At 34.9% G+C, this 13,038-nt stretch overlaps 1 long non-coding RNA gene across 1 annotated transcript in view; it reads left to right on the top strand.

The window, feature by feature from the left end:
• Positions 1 to 2,458: 2,458 nt before the first annotated feature.
• LOC138702213 (uncharacterized) overlaps positions 2,459 to 13,038 on the top strand; it is a 101,775-nt gene continuing 91,195 nt past the window's right edge. Inside the window, exon 1 of the long non-coding RNA XR_011332807.1 lies at positions 2,459 to 2,695. This is a non-coding gene — a long non-coding RNA (uncharacterized lncRNA). The remainder of the gene's footprint in view (positions 2,696 to 13,038) is intronic.

Raw genomic sequence — 13,038 nt, 5'->3', positions numbered from 1 at the left:
GGTTAATATTAAAAATGTTAGTAAGAATAAAATGATGTCCCTATATAAATTTTAAGTACAGAATTGCTAGCACTATTATCAAATACAAGTCCTTTAATTTCTTTTCCAAGATTTCACTTTTTTCCTGTGTCGACACATGCTTTCGTCTGAGATTTTCTCGTAGCTACCTCTATCGATCTTGGGAATTCCAAATAGCTTTCCCTGTTTATTACCAGTAACAACTGCAATATGTTCGACATTCTCCATGGAATTATGGATACATGGCAACATTTATTTTCAATCCCTATGTAAAAAAAGAAACAGTCTATTGTTCCTCCATCTCGGAAGCTCCTTTTCTAGCTGCTTTCTTGGAACGATTTCGTGAACTCCTAGAGAGAGTCATGTTTGATATATTATGTTCAACAGCCTTGGCAACTGATCCAGCAATAAACACAACTGCACGATCTGGTGGATTGACTCGATCTAAAGCGGAAACTACTCGGAGAGTTTTGAGTATATTCTTAGGTGTCTTTATAATTGCTGTAGGTGTTGATACGCCAGGTTGATATTTCGCTTCGCTTTCACTTGAATAGAAATCCTAGCACGATTCCACACAACCGCTATTTTCTCACATGCTGAATTGCAAGAAAATTGCAATGGTTTTCCTTCTTCTATATGGTGAAATTGAACAAATCGGAATACTTCCAGTCTCCTTGGCAGCCTTACTGTACATAAATGTTGTGTTGGCTTTCCTAACTGCCAAAGAGTAAGTGCATACCTCATCAAACTATCATAAGAAGTTATATGCGCCAGCCGCAAATAGCGCTCTTATGAGTAATATAAAAATAAATTCTGCTGCCTGGGACGACCTCTAAATATTAATATTCTTTGCTAAAATTTTGTGTTTGTTTTAAATATAAACGAATAGAATTAGTGTTGTGGAGATAAATATTTCCAATTTTCACTTTTTTGGAACACCCTAATGTACATACATAATTAGTATATTATATACTTACTTACAAATGACTTTTAAGGAATCCGGAGGTTCATTGCCGCCCTCACATAAGCCCGCCATCGGTTCCTATCCTGAGCAAGATTAATCCGGCCACCGGCATGGCTCGGTCGGTTAAGGCGCTTGCCTGCCGGCCTGAAGTTGCGCTCGGGGGTGGGGTCGATCCCCGCTTGGGCTGATTACCTGGTTGGGTTTTTTCCGCGGTTTTCCCCAACTGTAAGGTGAAATCCAGGTAATCTATGGCGAATCCTCGGCCTCATCTCGCCGAATACCATTTCGCTATCACCAATCTCATCGACGCTAAATAACCTAGTAGTTGATACAGCGTCGTTAAATAACCAACTAAAAAAAAAAAAAAAGAAATTAATCCAGTCTGTACCATCATATCCTACCTCCCTCACATCCATTTTATATTATCCTCCTATCCACGTCTCGGTCTCCCGAAAGGTCTTTTCCCCTCCAGCCTCTCAACTAACACTCTATATGCATTTTTGCTACATACGTGCTACATGACCTGCCATCTCAAACGTCTTAATTTAATATTCCTAATTATGTCAGGTGAAGGATACAACTTATGTAACTTTCTCCACTCTCCTGTAACTTCATCCCTCTTAGCTCCAAATATTTTCCTAAGCATCTTATTTGCGAACATCCTTAACCTCTGTTCCTCTCTCAAAGTGAGAATCAAAGTTTCACAACCATACTGAAGAACGGGTAATATAACTGTTTTATAAAAACTTCTCAACCGAATAATAACATGCATATCCCATATTTATTCTGCGTTTAATTTCCTCCCGAGTGCCATTTATATTTGTTACTGTTGCTCCAAGATATTTGAATTTTTCCACCTCTTCGAAGGATAAATCTCCAATTTTTATATTTCCATTTCATACTATGTTCTGACCACGAGACATAATAATATACTTCCAAACAATTAGTATATATACACACAATTATATATATATATATATATATATATAATTTTTACAAGGTAGACGATGATCATTAGGATTAAATACTTACATAGAACTGCAATTATAATTTTATATGAAAATATCACTATCCTGAGATCGTGCGCATCACAGAAATAGATACTGCAGGGTTTCTTATTAGGGCTGCATCAATTTGCAAGACCAGTTCTTTTCAAAGGCGTAAAAACCGGAATTTAATTACATAGAATTCGTGACAACTTTGTTACATTTTAAATGCAACAGAGTTGAACCTTAAGTTAAAGGCACATTAGTTACATAAGCCATATTAATATTCCGGTTTGAGTACATGAAATGCAACGAATTTCGCTGAAAGAACACCTCAAGGACAGCAAGTTCAACAAATCAACTTTCTTCATCCACACATTGTAACAAGGGTGACAGGTATCTTATCAACTTCTTGTTCTGACGTTTGCTGTTTTCCCTCCCTGCATGCAGTGCAAAGTACAGTTAGTGCAGTAATTTGAAGCCTGTTCGGAATGCGTCTGGTTGAAAACTTTCCAGATTCCAACTGTCTGGTTTAGTCAAACTAAACTAAAGTAACATTGGTAAATCTTCAGTCAGAATCTCTTGGAATGTATTAAAAATAAAGGTCAGAACTAAGAAATATTTAATGCGCTGGGAGTGGACTAAAACGTCAGTATATGCATGAATTAATGAACATGAATAATGAAGTGTGCATTGAAAACACAAAAGCAGGACTGTACAAATTAACGTAAGTATCCTCATGCTATTATTATTAAAAGAATTGTAGGTAACTTATTATTTATACTGTAGTGAGATAGCCATTGTCTCAAGTGCTCAGGTCTATTAACCTGTTATTCCCTATTATACTGAACTTCAAACTAAAATCTAATAGGTACCACTTATTACGCAAAGCATAAACTTAATGACACTTACATTAGGCTGACCAGACGTCCCAGGTTTCCGAGGACAGTCCCCGGTTTTGAGTTACTGTGCCCGGGGAGAAAATGTCCCCGTTTTTGTCCCCGGAAATTAATTTTGTCCCCAGAAACTTTGATTTTGTTTCAATAATAATTTACTGGAACTGCGGCGATTCATGAATATTTCTGAACGGTTCTCAGTATCAGACAGAAGAACCAGCGAGCACAGTATGAGATATTCTGCACTCTTCGAGAAGAACATAGCATCTTTGTCTTTGGTCATTTTAGCATTCGCGTTGCGCGGAAGCGTTAGAACAGCAGCAGCGTCCATTTTTAAGTAGTTCAAAACGTGAGAAATTTTGTGACAAACCAACAGGTGAAAAGTGGTATGATGTTTTTCAAGATTTCAAAAAAAATCCACCCCATTTCAAAATCTTCTTAAAATAGTGTCATTAATCATGTGTCTTCCAGTCAGTGATTCATCAGTTGAAAGACTTTTCCCCACAATGAACTCAATCTGAACTGATGAAAAGTCAAGAATGAAAGTTGAAACAGTTAAAGCTTTTTTTAGAAGTGAAAACAAACTTTCATTTCTCATGTGAAGAACTTGGTGTGAAGCTATATGGAAATGGACAGATCCTTAAAAATATACATTCTTCACACAAGTACTTGTAAAATGTGTGTGTTAGAGTTCAATGTGTACAATATTATGTGAAAGACTTCCATGCATGCGTCAGTACTGAAGTTGACTTCTATAATTATGTTTAAGAGTTTATGCATTTAATTAAAATAAGTTAAGATACTCTACAAATGTAGTGTGCAAAGGTCTATCACTGTATCTACTGTTACATGTATTTTCTGCAACATTTTAACGGAGAGTGACTAGGTAAGCGTTTGTGGTTTTTCTTGAAATTGGCCGATGTCCCCTGCTGGACCATAAAAAATCTGGTCAGCCTAACTTACATGTTCGTTGCACACTTGAAGACGCAGTACCTTTCCGTCACTAGTCAGAACTGGTCTGCTCTTTATCCACCGCTGAAATAGTGCGTACTGCTTGTGAGCAGTTCTTCTCTAAAGCACTTAATGTCAACCGGTCTGAAGTCGAGTGGGGAAGACGAATGAAGTCCGATACTATGCAAATGTCACTTTAAATTTGTGAGAAATCACAGCTACTGTCGTAGTCAAATATCAGCACACAGTACAGACTATTTCATTTTCAAACAACTGAATCTGGAAAATTGACACCTTTGAAAGCTATAGGCCTATAAAGGATTGCTTAACTTTTACATGACATTTTCTTCATAATGAGATAGTTGCGTTGAGAAATGCACATCTACAGAATTTAGTTGTGCGCTACTTAAAAACTTTGTACATGCAGAATAAGTGAGAATTTTTCAACGTCAATCAATTCCAATTTGGACACAATATTTAATCAGCTAGTTGCTGGTAATCTTGCCTGTAGTCTATGTCCTTATAAATCGCTAAAAGAAAAGAAACAGACCAAACCGACAACAAAAGTTTGGTCAGTGATTCAGTGTGAAATTAGTAAGCGAAAAGTAATACTGCAGATGAGGATTGAAAAACAAAGCAAAAACAAAGCCACTAGTTTCACACTAGCTAATATTTTATAATCAGTTACGCAACTGGGTTTTAAAGACAATGTATCCAAGATTGATTATTATTACTATTGCCATTATTATTATTATTATTATTATTATTATTATTATTATTATTATTATTATTATTATAATTACTGTTATTATTATTATCATCATCACTATTATTATCATTATTATTATTGTTTTGTACCAGAATTATGGAAGGAGTCCATAATTGTACCTATTTTTAAGAAGGGGACAAGACTAATTGTGGTAACTTTCGAGCAATATCATTTTGCCGATGTCCTACAAAATTTTGTCCAACATTCTTCGGAGAAGATTTACTCCGTACGTAGATGAAATTATTGGGGGTCATCAGTGTGGTTTTAGGCGTAATAGATCGACTATTGATCAGATTTTGTTTATATTCGACAGATATTGGAGAAAAAATGGGAGTATAAGGGTGCAGAACATCAGTTATTCATAGAATTCAAAAAGGCATATGACTCGGCCAAGAGAGAAGTTTTATAGAATATTCTTATTGACTTTGGTATTCCCAAGATACTAGTTCGATTAATTAAAATGTGTTTCACTGAAACTTACAGCAGAATCCGTATAGGCCAGTTTCTATCTGATGCTTTTCCAATTCACTGCGGGCTAAAGCAAGGAGATGCACTATCACTTTTACTTTTTAACTTCCCTCTAGAATATGTCATTAGGAAAGTTCAGGATAACAGACAGGGTTTGGAATTGAACGGGTTACATCAGCTTCTTGTCTATGCGGATAACGTGAATAAGATAGGAGAAAATCCACAAACGATTAGGGGAAAAAAGGGAAAGTTTACTTGAACCAAGTAAAGCGATAGGTTTGGAAGTAAATCCCAAAAAAAAACAAAGTATTTGATTATGTCTCGTGACCAAAATATTGTACGAAATAGAAACATAAAAATTGGAGTCTTATCCTTCGAAGATGTGGAAAAATTAAAATATCTTGGAGCAACAGTAACAAATATAAATGATACTCGGTAGGAAATTAAACGCAGAATAAATAGGGAAATGCCTGTTATTATTCGGTTGTGAAGCTTTTGTCATCTACTGTGCTGTCAAAAAATCTGAAAGTTAGAATTCATACAACAATTATATTACCGGCTGTTCTCTATGGTTGTGAAACTTGGACAGTCATTTTGGGAGAGGAACAGAGATTACGGGTGTTTGAGAATAAGGTTCTTATGAAAATATTAGGGGCTAAGAGGGATGAAGTTACAGGAGAATGTAGAACGTTACACAATGCAGAACTGCACGCATTGTATTCTTTATCTGACATAATTAGGAACATTAAATCCAGACGTTTGAGATGGGCAGGGCATGTAGCACGTATATGGGAGAATCCAGAAATGCATATAGAGTGTTAGTTGGGAGGCCGGAGGGGAAAATACCTTTGGGGAGGCCGAGACGTAGATGGGAGGATAATATTAAAATGGATTTGATGGAGGTGGGATATGATGATACGGACTGCATTAATCTTGCACAGGATAGGAAACGATGGCGGGCTTATGTGAGGGCGGCAATGAACCTGCGGGTTCCTTAAAAACCATTTGTAAATATTATTATTATTATTATTATTATTATTATTATTATTATTATTATTATTATTATTATTATTATTACTTTGTGTATGATCATTACTCAGTGAATCCTTTGGAAGATAAAATATAAGTGTTACGAATGAGGTACATAATTGACTCATTAGAAATGTTGCATATAATCATAGCATTTTATTTCCTTCGTCATGTTCCGAATTATTTTACCGTTTGTAATTTATTTTCTTGAACTAAATTACAAAATTCATACCTAAATTATATAATTTAATATACACCAAAATTGAATGATTAATTTTTCATTTCACCCATTACACACAAAGTATTCTCATACTTCAATTTTAGAATCTTTTCCACTTGGCAGCTGTTGACTTTATCGACTGATTTAAAGTTTTCTTACAATTCCAAAATTAAAGCATTTCACTTCATTTATAAATTTTATTTCAGACCTACAATTTAAACAAGTATATCAGTTAATGTTTCGTAATTTACATAAAATAGTCATACCTACATAATGTTAATACTATATGACTTGTTCTAGTAAAGATGTATGGGAATAGACCTAGGAAGTTATTAAATATAATCATTGAAAATAAAGAGATGAAGATAAATGAAGCTCCTTTATAAGTGTTTTTTGTTCCGAGCAATTCCATATTTAGGGATTGATTTAGTACAATGAGTATGAGGTGGTTTTGCCGAATTTCTAATAGAATTTTATATTTTCTAAAATATCCATTTAAAAGTGGCAATATCTAAAAATATTACGCTTTACTGCATTAATCATAACCAACAAGCGACCTTATGACAAAGGGTATGCCTACTACTTGTGACCCTGTAAGGCTCTGTTGACTGAGTTTAGTGTCTGTAGGCTACCAGGCTGAACCTGGAAACTGTTGTAACTTAGAAAACTTGCAGAGAAAATACAAATAATACAGTATTATACATAGGATATTAATATAATTCTAAAAAAAAACTTAGAGGTCTGGAAACATAGCCTAATCGCTCCTTGTTTCATCTTTTTCTTCTCCTTACGAATAAACAACACTAAACAATATCGTTGAAGCCCATCTCGAGTTCATTGCGGTTTTGTGCTTTTAAATTCCAAATAAAGACCTGTTAAGTTCACTGAACAAGAATTTTGCTCCGACTTAAAACAATGCGTCTCTTATGGTTTGGTGTGCGCTGAGTCCGAAAATGTATCTCTTTTCTTCATATCACGTAAGGTTTTTAAGATAGGCCTGTACTATGACTTCACTTTTTGATAAGCGCTCCCCCCAGGAAACATTCGGCGCGAGATGGGTGTTGTAAACCAAAACAAAAGCTAATGCATTTTATGAGTTTATGACCTATTTCCGGTTTCTTATAGGTTGTTTACATATTTTTTCCTACTTCTAATAAACATGTATTGGTCCCTTCTATTCAGTAAATTTCATAACGGTTCAAAGTGAGGTCTACGCAATGAAAAAAGAAGGGTGTGGTTTTCAGTATTTAAAAGTAAAGTTTACCAGTTTGAGTGAAGGCGAAGTAAAAGAGGGGATTTTCATCGATCAACAAATTCACAAAATTATGCTGTCTCTTTTGCTTGAGGAAAAACTTTCCGTTACAGAAAAAAAACATGGCGCGCTTTCAAAGTGGTTTCCTTAAATTTCCTTGGAAATTCTAGGGCAGACAATTACATCGAACTTGTGGAAATCATGTTAAATGCATGTGAAGAATGGGGTGTAATATGTCTTTCAAAATACACTTTTTAGATTCTCATTTGGATTTTTTTCCTTCTAACCTTGGAGCGGTAAGCGACGAGCGTGGGGGAAAAAATTTCATCAAGAAATATCTGAACTGGAAAGGCGATATAAAGGAAGGTCATCGTCTAGCATGCTTGCAGACTACTGTATTGTTGGTTCCTTGTAAAAGATAGTCCCGGGTTTAGTTATAAACGGAAGTCATCCAGAAAATCCTTTTAAATGATAAGTTCAAATTCCGATATTTTTTCTCATTATACGCAACAAATGTTTTTATTTTTATTGTGTTTCTTGTGTTTTAAACTATGTAATATCATTTTTGTATCCAGTACACATTTTTCAAGTATTATGAGGCATTTTTAATCCCTAGTGTGCTGTAATTTTTATCAGTAGTAGTGAAAAATTAAAAGAAAGAGAAGTTTTTTTCATAAAAAATTCAATTCACTTTCCCCGGAAAATGGTACGTGATAGGGTAATTTGGATTTAAAATTCAGATTTAGGGCACACATATTAGTGATATTCACCTATTTTTATTTCGGAGCAAGACAAAAAGTAAAAATTTGTTGTTCAGTGTTATTAATTAAGAATTATTATATTCCAAATGCAACATTCGTGGGTAAATTGATTTGGGGATACTGAATCTGAACAAATTTCCATCATGCTTTCTAAGTTAATGAACAAATTTCGCCTATTAGTTTATAAGAGAATTCTGTAAACAAACTAAGAGACAGATAGACAGACAGGATGTCTAAAACCAATTTTCTGAAGTGAATACGTCTTTAAAATCACTTCCTTGCTTGGTGCCATGTAGTGGTCGTGTAGATAGTTCAGCTTAGCGGGCCTGTAGATAATCTTGTTTAGAAATATGCATATAAACAACGTTGAACATAATAAAAAATTTTTTTCAAGAATTATTATGAAGTAAATAAAATAATTAATACAGTAAATGTTCCTGTTTTTCAGAAAGTGGTTTCTAGACAAGAAATATATTTTGCATAAATACCAAGTTTCAAGTGTTATAAAAAATGTGAGAACTTCTTTCGCAAATCGAGATATTCTTGCATTCATTTGATCCAAAACTGGTCTATGCTTTGCGAAAAAAAATATAAATTGTAGTTTCAACTCTCTATCCGTGTCTTTCAATGAGTCTTTCCTTAATATCTTTTTTTTTTTTTTAACTAGTTGAACGCAACTGCCTAAAACGGATTCGTATCCATCTGTGACTGTAGTACTAAAACTATTTTGAGTTTCTTCATGAACATACTCGAAAAGCTTTTGTTTAAAACTTTGCAAACTTAACTGCAAGTTAGCAAAAACAAACTCAGTATTTGTTGTATGATACGGCACGTAGCTAAATTTTCAATGAATTCTTTAATACACTGGAATGAATCAACTTTCATTTTGTCAAGTGATGTCGACGAGAAATCAAGTTTCCTTATAAATCCGTCGAGTTTATCTCTGGCTGTTATGTTAACATTTTGGCCTTGCAAACCGGTACGGTAGTGGGAGGGTCACGAACAAAAACCTCGCCAAAGAATGGATCGCGCCTTCAAAAAGTATGGGAACCACGGTTATATAGTAAACTGGCGCATGACGTCACTCGGGGTAGGGAGGAGGCTGCTACCTTTCCCAAGCTAGCGAGCGAGTGACAGTTCACATATAATATTTTCGCTATAAGAAAAATCCTAATGTAAACAATAGCACGTGACTGAAGTGAGGCTTCATTGGCCACAGCTTTGCGCCATAGATTCTCAGTACATAATCCCGCCCAGTGTTGTACATTCTATTCCATGTTAAACATTTCCCGTTACTCGTCAAATGGACCTAACCTCACTAGTATGCATTAGTTTGCTTAGGAAACTTTTATTTTATAATTATTGTAATTGAATTATTTTAAACTTACGTGTAAGGTCAATCGTTGCCGGACAAAGGAGTTATTCCTTCCAGGATGCAGAAGCCATACTTCAGTACCACGTGCTTACGTGAACAACTACGAGCTCGTGACGCCAGGTTGTTATGAGAACAGACTACCTCGGTATTACTATTGGTATTCATCCGCGTTCATAGTAAATAAAATATAAAAGTAGCTTTTCTTTTATATAGTGTTTTACATAAAAGTGAAGTTATATGTTTCATCGTATTTAACAACAAGTATTCATTTTTTCATTTTTAAATAATACAAGATTATGGTTTCCAAATACGGAACTATATTTTCCTGCGTCGTTTGAGCGTTTCAACTGGCAACCAATCACGGGTATAACAGCAACGTGCTTGTGTTTACATTATGATTTTTCTTACAGCGAAAAAAGTATAGATAGTGTTTTGTGTCCCTGAATACTCATTTAACCAACCAGCTATGACGTCAGTTGCACAGAAGGCTTGTTGTATGTGACTAACACTCTACAGATTCGACGGACGGACTATAGCTAGAGGACTAAAGTTTGCTATGCATCACTCCTCACTCCTTTTCTCCACCACTGAGTCACTGCGTGCCTTTGCAAAATGATCTTGTAGCGCAATGTTATGCTAGGTTTACACGGCGACAGTTTAGAGCGAGAGAAGATCTAAAGTATCAGGAGAGCTCTCTAACGGAATGTTTACACGGTGACAGAATATAGCTGCTCTAAACCCATTAGCGAGCTCTCATGATATTTATATAACTCTAAACTCTAATGTTACTCTCCGGACCGTTTATATGGTGCAGACAGTTTAGAGTGAGAGAAAGTGTTGCGAGCATATAGAAAAGAACAGGCTGGTCAGTGCGTTTACAACTATGGCAGAAACACAACGTTTTTCGGCCGCTGTAGTGTGCAATTCTTCTGAATTGAAGAAGGCAGAGGAGAAATAGATCTACGTGGGAAAAACCCTGGATATCTCGCCGGAACACGCATGGAGTTTGGCAAAAAAGACACAACTATGAGGATTGTCATTAGTATAAAGGAAAGGCTGTTGGTCACATTATGCTTCCTAGCAACAGATTTATACCCTAAACACATTATTTTATTGTTCTTTACAGAAAAAATTATGAATAATAATAATAATAATAATAATAATAATAACAATAAATAAACATATGAAAATGGTAGACTAAATTGCTCATGTAAAATGTATTAAGTTTCTTTCATTATGTTCGAAAAGATATGGTGTATGAATTGAACAACAGGAAGGTAGTGCCTAAGTTTATAATATGTAATATCTTTTCATATAAAAAATGACAACCATTTATTTTAATATAATTGATATGTAGAAGTTTTGAACTTACGTCTATTGACCATAAAATATTGTACGAAGCATTTAATACGCAACGATGAGTCCTTTAAATGCCCCAAATGTCAATGTCAATAAGTGTTCTGCTACAAATATCTAGAACCGAACAGCGCTCTGAGCGGCGGAATTGCGTCTCTACACTTACACGGCGAGAGTTTAGAGAAGAGAGGGCTAGAGATTATAGCTAAGTATAGCTCGTGCGGAACCTGATGCTGGTGAAACTTGGAGGGAGAGAACAGTATTGTGGTGTGGGATCGACCGATGTTATGTGACGAGATGCAAGGGAGATTGAACAAGCGTTACCCCTTCCACTCTTAACCGCACGTAGAACTAGTTTCTCCATAAGGTCAAGCTTCACCAGGTTCCGTTCGAGCTATATCACCGTGTAAACGGTTTTGAGAGTAGGTATCTCGTTTGCTCTAATTAGATATTAGAGAGACTAAATAGAGCTGCCTTGAAAACTGCTCTCGCCGTGTAAACACCCTGGACAAAGAACTCGCATATGCTCTCAACTCTCATTATAGCTACTCTAAATTATTCAACTCAGTTGAGCTTTTTCACCCAAACTCTCGCGACAGAAGCATTATAAATGACGGCCAAATACAATGGAGTGTCGAAGACACGAATATTGATTGAAGCATATGAATTGGAAAGTTGTTTGTGGAATGTGTTTAACAAGTATTACAAGAATAAGGACCTTGAGAAATCAGGCATTGTCAAAATTAGCTGAGACTGTTGAGGCGTCTGAATTTGGCTTTTAGTTTTGTTAATTTATTGTAATTTGGCCGTAATTTTAGTAATTTAATTATTTTGTGGGTTTTATTCTTGCTTATTTATTTGCTGGAGGAGGTACAGCGAAAGCCCCATAATAATAATAATAATAATAATAATAATAATAATAATAATAATAATAATAATAATAATAATAATAATAATAATAATAATAATATCACTATTTTATTGTTATTATTATTATTATCAATATTGTGATATTATTATCACTATTCTTTTATTATTATTATTATTATTATTATTATTATTATTATTACTGTGCAATCATCACAATTCACTTGATGTGGAATATTTTCTATATTCCTTTAATACTATTGATAATGCATCATATTAATAATAATAATAATAATAATAATAATAATAATAATAATAACGCTCACCTAGTACATTACAAACAAATCACATAACTGGTACAGTGGGGTCTGTACCGGTATCTGTTAACAAGAATATAGTTATGCAGTAATTTAACAAAACGAAATAGGCACAACTATTACACTGTATTAGTAGAACCATTATAAACACAATATTATAATGAACGAAGATGAACAATGTTATGTGAAAAATTGTTTTTTTTTTTTCTTTGAACACTCGGTCTCTTTTGAGGAGCTTAAACGCAATCAGTCATTTTCATCGCAAATTCTCCATACTTTTTTTTTTTTAACATTGGAGGTAAATTTGACTTCGGCCCTTGTAGCAAGAATATTTTTTTTTTCCTCTTTCATTTTGGGGGGCACAAAGCACATCTTCTTCTTCTTCTTCTTCTTCTTCTTTTTCTTCTTCTCAAGAACCACTTCTTCAGCTGCATCCGTTGCCTTTCTTTCATCAGGAAGCCTGAAAATTGTCTTTATACAGGGTTCTTACAAAAGACCTTTCCGGTTTTGAACACATGTAATTTACGTGCTATGAATCTGAGGTGCATGAAAATAGTACCAATGGAAAGAGAAACTCCAAACGTTTAGTTTCTTGACTTAAAGATGTTCAATGTCCCCCCCCCCCTAGTAACACGGCACACATCAAGCCTATAGTCAAGTTCCACGTAGGTACGCGGATTTTCTAACCCCCCGATTCTGAGGTTATGTCTGTTCACCTTACCAGAAAGTTGAAAAATGACGTCGTCAGAAAACACCACGGAACGAATAAATTCATCATCGATTTCAATTAAAATCTACATACTTGTGCA

Source organism: Periplaneta americana, chromosome 6, assembly GCF_040183065.1.
Source record: "Periplaneta americana isolate PAMFEO1 chromosome 6, P.americana_PAMFEO1_priV1, whole genome shotgun sequence".
NCBI classification, from domain to species: domain Eukaryota; kingdom Metazoa; phylum Arthropoda; class Insecta; order Blattodea; family Blattidae; genus Periplaneta; species Periplaneta americana.
This window is presented reverse-complemented; position numbering and strand designations above follow the sequence as displayed.